Genomic DNA, 8,187 nt, shown 5'->3' with positions numbered 1-8,187 from the left:
AGGATGGACAGGGACAAGATGGGCTGAACTGCATTCGGCCCAGAAACATGTTTCTTCTTTTCTATTTCCCATTTTCAGTTTTATTCCAAGTCTCAAGTTCGTAAATCGAATTTGTTTCAAAGTTCAAGGTTTGCAAGATTAAATGCAACAACAAATAATTCCCATATGATGTGCATATAAATGCATACATATGTTTAGTTTTGTTTATTTTATCTAGACATTTTAAGTATTCAATGCACACACGTAAAAAAAATTATTTCCTTGAACGAATAGTCCGTTTAGAAATATGTTCATGGTTATTTTAAAAGGAGATTTTCTAGTGTATACCATTTATTAAAGTATTTCTTAAACTTAATTCTTTTGAAGAATGTCTCTAATCTCCTTATTCAACAAAGATTGATTAACTTATATGAGGGTCTTTTATTTAATCTCTTATTATAAAAGACTTAAATCTTGGAATACTCCCTCCTAGGCCTCAAAGTAGATTTTTTATACCAATTTTGGGCTTTACATCAGGCGAGAGCTATTGAGCAAGAGCTAGAAATTTGAGAAAATAACGCAAATAGCAGAAATAGCGTATCAAATGCTGCTGTTGTGGGTTCATATTTATACGCCTAGTGCTTTGCAACTAGGCGGGTCCCGTCTGTCATTGACTGTCGCTATTCTAGCGAAGGGAAGGTGTTTTTTTGGACCTTCGGCTTAAGGCCTTCGTCCACGTCGCTGTCTAAATTCGTTGTTATAACAAATTAATACTGCGAGGGGCTACTATTGGGGGCCTTCGTCTTCCGAAGGTCCTCAAAACACAACTAACATGTTTCCCAAGTATAATATATGTACAGGAACCTTCGGACATGGGATGAAGTTGTACATGATATGAAGAGCGTGGTTCGAGAGAAGCATGAACCAGTTCCGAAGCCACCTGTGGAAAAGCTTCGGCTTAGCGGTGGAAAATGAAACTGACTTAAAGGGGAAAAGACTGTCTAGTCCTCGATATATTATCCCTAAGTCAATAGTAAATGTTAAGGGCATGGTTGTAATTCTACACAGGCTGCGTTCTGTGCTTATAAATAGATGAACAGTGACATCGTACTGTTCACGCTGACTGGTATTCACTCGCACGTCACATCTGGATTCTCGCCTTCTGTCAAGATGAAGGTATAAATGTAATTCAATATGATGCGTGTTTATTCATGATGATATAAAAAAGAGATACTGACAATATCATATGATTATTTATGTTATTTCCCATGTTTCATATGCTTCTACTTCCATTATTATATACTGTGATGATGATGGTACGTCCTTTCATAACCTTTGTCTAAAGATCATTATATCCTAAGGGAAATAATGCTTTGAAGGACGAATGTCTTTAACCATTAACATTTTGTGTTGCCTTGTTCTTAACTCATAGCATTTGAGAACAAGTTACCAACAGAAGGGGTTGCATGCACCGGGGCTTGCCTGGAATAACACTACGTAAGTGTTTGTTAGATGACGACCACTTGACGACCATCCTTTTGTGTTGGCACTTGTTCAGTCGGTTCTTCTTCAGGTTGATCCATCAGCATTACCTTGTGGAGTAGCCCACCCATTACATCATCTTACAGTCGAGTTGACTCGTTTTCTGCATCACGTGATAAACTAGCGTACCTAATGAGATGCATAATGCACATGTATGAACATAAGAAGAATAACACAAGATATTACGATGCTACGCAAAAGAGAAATAAAACACTTAATGGCGAGGTATTACAGACACTAACTATCCATATATTGTTACTTACGACAATCATGCTCCTCCTTTCTGATTGGATCTAATACCGAAATCAAACAAGAATAAATTAATTAACCTGCACTATCATCTTTAGTAAAATATTTCATCAGAAGTCTAATAAAACATGGACTCATTATTATTGAATACCAACGACTTAAAATAAGTATAGGAGCAATCTAATTAACTCTTTAAACAGTGCGTCTTAATTAACCTCAATTACATACTTAACTAAATCAAACAACACAATATTTACTCTAACCGATACAACATTAACAGATAACATAGCGTTTGGTAAAACTAATTTCTCAACGACTTAAATATCTGGAGTACTTATGTTCACTGGCCAACAACAGATGACTAAGTACAATAATCATGCTTCTTAAGATTAGTCGAATCTAACACAACTACCCTAACAAAACATGTCAGCTAGCTGATTTAATACTAAACCTATTTTAACGTCATCGATTCACCAACATCGTATACTTGTCTACCAAAATCTCCTTCGCCTAAACCGTATTTTAAACCCGAGCTTTATACGATGTGTCTATGTCACAATTGCGATCTCAAGCACATTGCAAATTTTAAATCGATTACATTACCCTAGTCATTCGTATCCACCATCAAAGTACTCCTCACCTAAATTACATTGCCGCCTAAACTTTACCATATACATATAAAAACGTCTAACTAATAATTATTACCAGAAATTACATAAACATTAATAACCTATTTTTTAAAAAAAAATAGCATATAATGACTATCATTATGACCAATATTTAATCTAACACATCAAATCATTAAAACAAAATAATAGAAGTAGGGAATCAGCTCACCAATAAAATAAACTCAACTTGAAGACCGCGATATCAGCAACGACTTCTAGTTCGCGCATAACACCGAACACTTGATGGGGCATCGTACTGCACTATGTTTCTCCAGCGACAGGCTGGTGTGGTCCGAGACGTTCGGCAAGGCGATGAGGAGACGACGACGAGCACCTTGAAGGGATCGACGACGCTGTCTCACATGGCGTGGAGGCGAACAACAACAACTCCACAACGGCTTTACAGACACGGCGAGGACACTGGGCATGACAAGTATGCTTCACTGGTGAAAAACGCCTTGGCGAGCTAGTCGACCGCCGAAAACAGCGGAGACCCAGCTCACAGTTTGCGGCACGACGAGACTGCTGTTGCCGGTGAACTCGGCAATCACGGTGCGAGGAGCAGGCAAAAGGCTGGGGCGTGAGCGCCATGGCCGGGCGAGCTCGATAGCAGCTTGCACAAGCTGCAAGTCGAACCCTGGCGACGATGCACTGGACGTCGGCGTGGGGAGCAGGAAGGCGACGGACGGCTGGTGGCGATGCCGGCTAAAATGGCCGACCATGTCAACTAGCACGGCTGGGATCACGGACGAGTGACGCCCGCACGCCGGAGCAAATGATAGAGGAGCTGGAAACTGGCAGCTCAGCGGAGGTGGACTCGCGGCCATGGACGGAGCTCGAAGCGAGCTCGCCGATGCTGCTGATGGCCGGACGGCGCTGCTGCAGGGACACAGTCATGGCGAAATTGAGGCCGAGCGCCATGTGCTGGTCACTAGCAAGCTGAGCGAGCGCAAGGGCCATGCAGCCAGAAGAGAGGCGAGGAGCAAAGAGCGCCGTGTGAGAAGTCTAGAGAGTTGTGTGGTAGAAGACATGAGGAGATTTTTTTTTGCTTGAGCCAAAGACGGTGGGAAGAGATAAGAAGAGAAGAAAAATCTAAGTGCCGGTATACATGATAAGACCATGGAAAAAATCAGGGAGATGGACGTGTGAGATATTTAGAGAATAGCTCGACGTTCAAGCGGTGGAAAGAAATCAGCTAGGAAAATTGGAATTTCTTTTTATCTATTTAAAAAAAAAAATCAAAATGTAGATATTTTGTTAGCGCTAACATTAAGGTATAAAAGATGTATAAATGAGTTGAACTAAAACAAGATCGACAAAAATATTTTGATTGGATTTGATTTGATGAATACTTCAGAGTCAGATGAACTTGTACCCGTTATTTATAGTTGAGATATATCGAGGCAAGGAACACATGAACCGAACCAAACGAGATCGGCTTGGATATTTCAAACTATGTCAAATCTAGTTTAAAACAGATAAACCTCATCTGTTCTTAATATTGGGAGTTGGATTTAAAACGAGGAGTAAATGGGCCAATTTAAGGCGCTATTGATTAATAGATTATTTTCTCGGATTTTAAATAGGAAAGCGAATCGGCTAACCGTTGTTCTTGTTTCGGATAGTTCAGGTTCGATTTATCCTAAACAGTTCACCCTTAATATTATCGCTACAGAGTTCGTAGAGATCACTCGAACAAGAACGAAATAATTAGGTGACGTTTCTAATTCGCCTTAATCAATTAATTTAATTTGCATTTGTTTCGGTTAAATTTTAGACGAATTTTGCCCACTATCCGAACGTTCGACTAGAGACAATTCGATTAATAACTCTACACCTTATATTTCTTGAACATTGACGCGGTTGAAATTATAAACTCGAACTATTTCTGAAATTGCACTCACGCTCTCGACCAATCTAAACAACACCGGACTCAACATTTTTGAAGGTTACTAAAGTCCGAACTTCGTGAAATATTTTGGATAGTCCCGATAGACATAGATGAAAATACTGATATGCGAATATGATTAGGATATAGAGACTGTTATTCTTATTGATATCCCATAATTACGTCCATATTCGCGGTTTACGTACAGTAACACCTGGGGTGTTACAGCCCTCCCCCTTAAAAGAATCTTGTCCCGGGATTTGGAGCGAAAGACTTCTAAGGGTAGATAGGCGTGTAACCCCGTCCATATCAGCAATAGCATAAGACAGTTCCTAGCGGAGGCGAGTATCTCAGGATGTTGTTTCTCTGGCGATAATAGAATGTATTTGAAAGTTACCTAGAGGGGAGGTGAATAGGCAAATCTGAAATTTATAAACTTTAAGCACAACTACAAGACGGGGTTAGCGTTAAGAAATAGAATCGAGTCCGAAGGAGAGGGCGAAAAACAAATCACAAGCAAATGAAGAGTGAGACACGATGATTTGTTTTACCGAGGTTCGGTTCTTGCAAACCTACTCCCCCTTAAGGTGGTCACAAAGACCGGGTCTCTTTCAACCCTTTCCCTCTCTCAAACGGTCACCTAGACCGAGTGAGCTTTTCTCCTCAATCAATTTGGACACTTAGTCCCCACAAGGACCACCACACAATTGGTGTCTCTTGCTTTGATTACAAAGATGTTGAGAACAAGAAATGGGGAAGAAGAAAAGCGATCCAAGCACAAGAGCTCAAAGAACATGGTAAAACTCTCTCCTCTAGTCACTAATTGCTTTGAGTGGAATTGGGACTTGTAGAGTGTTTGATTCAATCTAATTGTGTCTTTAATTGAATGCACTAGCTCTTGTATTGAATGTGTTGGCTGAAAACTTGGATGCCTTGAAGTGTGGTGGTTGCGGGTATTTATAGACCCAACCACCAAAGTGGCCGTTGAGGAGGCTGTCTGTCGATGGGCGCACCGGACAGTCCGGTGCGCCAGCCACGTCACCCAACCATTAGGGTTCGACCGTTGGAGCTCTGACTGGTGGGGCCACCGGACAGTCCGGTGGTGCACCGGACAGTCACTGTTCACTGTCCGGTGCACCTTCTGGCGCCTGCTCTGACTCTGCGCGCGCAGTCCGCGCACTGTTCACTGTTCCGTTGCTTTTGCAGTCGATCGTTGGCGTTATAGTCGTTGCTCCCGCTGGCACACCGGACAGTCCGTTGAATTATAACGGAGATCAATTCCAGAAACCCGAAGGTGGCAAGTTTGGAGTTGATCTCCCTAGTGCACTGGACACTGTCCGGTGCGCCAGACCAGGGCAGCCTTCGGTTTTCTTTGCTCCTTTCTTTTGAACCCTTTTTTTAACTTTGTATTGGTTTGTTGTGAACCTTTGGCACCTGTGGAACATATATTCTAGAGCAAACTAGTTAGTCCAATTATTTGTGTTGGGCAATTCAACCACCAAAATCATTTAGGAAAAGGTTTGACCCTATTTCCCTTTCAATCTCCCCCTTTTTGGTGATTGATGCCAACACAAACCAAAGAAAATATAAAGATGCAGAATTGAACTAGTTTGCATAAAGTAAGTGCAAAGGTTGCTTGGAATTGACCAATACATTATTTCTACTAGATATGCATGGATTGTTTTCTTCTTATTTAACATTTTGGACCACGCTTGCACCACTAGTTTTGTTTTTGCAAATCCTTTGTAAAATTCTTTTCAAAATACTTTTGCAAATAGTGAAAGGTATATGAATAAGATTGAAAGAAGCATTTTCAAGATTTGAAATTTTCTCCCCCTGTTTCAAATGCTTTTCCTTTGACTTAAACAAAACTCCCCCTCAATGAAATTCTCCTCTTAGTGTTCAAGAGGGTTTTAGATACCAATTTTTGAAAGTGGTTATACCAATATGAAATATATCAAAAATTCAATACCATTTGAAAACTTCTTTAAAAATTTTGAAATTGGTGGTGGTGCGGTCCCTTTGCTTTGGGATAATACTTTCTCCCCCTTTGGCATGAATCGCCAAAAACGGATGCTTGTGAGTGAAATATAAGCCCTTTTACTTTCTCCCCAATGGCAAACAAATAAATATGAGTGAAGATTATACCAAGGTGGAGAGCGATGCGGAATACCGGCAAAGAGGAATTAATACCGATGGAGTTGAGTGGAAGCGTTGTCTTTGCCGAATACTCCATTTCCCTTTCAATTCTATGACTTGGCATGAAATACACTTGAAAACACATTAGTCATAGACATAAAAGAGATATGATCAAAGGTATAGAAATGAGCTATGTGTGCAAAATGTCAATCAAAATTCCGAGAATCAAGAATGTTTAGCTCATGCCTAAGTTTGGTAAAGGTTTTCTCATCTAATGGCTTGGTAAATATATCAGCTAATTGCTCTTTGGTGCTAACATAAGAAATATCGATATCCCCCCTTTGTTGGCGATCCCTCAAAAACTGATACCGAATGGCTATGTGCTTAGTGCGACTGTGTTCAATGGGATTATCCGCCATGCAGATTGCACTCTCATTATCACATAGGAGGGGGACTTTGCTAAATTTGTAGCCATAGTCCCTAAGGGTTTGCCTCATCCAAAGCAATTGCGCGCAACAATGGCCTGCGACAATGTACTTGGCTTCGGCGGTTGAAAGAGCTACTGAGTTTTGTTTCTTTGAAGCCCAAGACACCAGGGATCTTCCCAAGAACTGACAAGTCCCTGATGTGCTCTTTCTATCAATTTTACACCCTGCCCAATCAGCATCTGAATAACCTATTAAATCAAAAGTGGATCCCTTGGGGTACCAAAGACCAAACCTAGGAGTATGAACTAAATATCTCAAGATTCGTTTCACGGCCCTAAGGTGAACTTCCTTAGGATCGGCTTGGAATCTTGCACACATGCATACGGAAAGCATATTGTCCGGTCGAGATGCACATAAATAAAGTAGAGATCCTATCATCGACCGATATTCCTTTTGATCTACGGATTTACCTCCCGTGTCGAGGTCGAGATGCCCATTTGTTCCCATGGGTGTCTTGATGGGCTTGGCATCCTTCATCCCAAACTTGGTGAGTATGTCTTGAATGTACTTTGTTTGGCTAATGAAGGTGCCCTCTTGGAGTTGCTTCACTTGAAATCCTAGAAAATACTTCAACTCCCCCATCATATACATCTCGAATTTTTGTACCATGATCCTACTAAACTATTCACCAGTAGATTTGTTAGTAGACCCAAATATAATATCATCAACATAAATTTGGCATACAAACAAATCATTTGCAATGGTTTTAGTAAAGAGAGTAGGATCGACCTTTCTGACTTTGAAGCCATTAGTGATAAGGAAATCTCTTAGGCATTCATACCATGCTCTTGGGGCTTGCTTGAGCCCATAAAGCGCCTTAGAGAGTTTATAAACATGGTTAGGGTACTCACTATCTTCAAAGCTGGGAGGTTGCTCAACATAGACCTCCTCCTTGATTGGTCCATTGAGGAAGGCACTTTTCATGTCCATTTGATAGAGCTTAAAGCCATGGTAAGTAGCATAGGCAAGTAATATACAAATTGACTCAAGCCTAGCTACGGGTGCATAGGTTTCACCGAAATCTAAACCTTCGACTTGGGAGTATCCCTTGGCCACAAGTCGGGCTTTGTTCCTTGTCACCACACCATGCACATCTTGCTTGTTGCCGAAGACCCATTTGGTTCCTACAACATTTTGGTTAGGACGTGGAACAAGATGCCATACCTCATTCCTCGTGAAGTTGTTGAGTTCCTCTTGCATTGCCAACACCCAATCCGAATCTCTTAAGGCATCC

The 8,187-nt window shown here is 41.0% G+C and overlaps 1 long non-coding RNA gene across 1 annotated transcript; it reads right to left on the bottom strand.

The window, feature by feature from the left end:
• Positions 1 to 767: 767 nt before the first annotated feature.
• Positions 768 to 3,426, bottom strand: LOC100193768 (uncharacterized). Its single transcript, NR_160014.1, has 3 exons — positions 2,608 to 3,426; positions 1,462 to 1,641; positions 768 to 1,141 (listed from the first exon to the last, which is right to left on the bottom strand). It is a non-coding gene; the product is annotated as an uncharacterized lncRNA (long non-coding RNA).
• Positions 3,427 to 8,187: the final 4,761 nt, after the last annotated feature.

The sequence above is a fragment of the Zea mays genome, chromosome 2, assembly GCF_902167145.1.
Source record: "Zea mays cultivar B73 chromosome 2, Zm-B73-REFERENCE-NAM-5.0, whole genome shotgun sequence".
Lineage (NCBI taxonomy): Eukaryota > Viridiplantae > Streptophyta > Magnoliopsida > Poales > Poaceae > Zea > Zea mays.
This window is presented reverse-complemented; position numbering and strand designations above follow the sequence as displayed.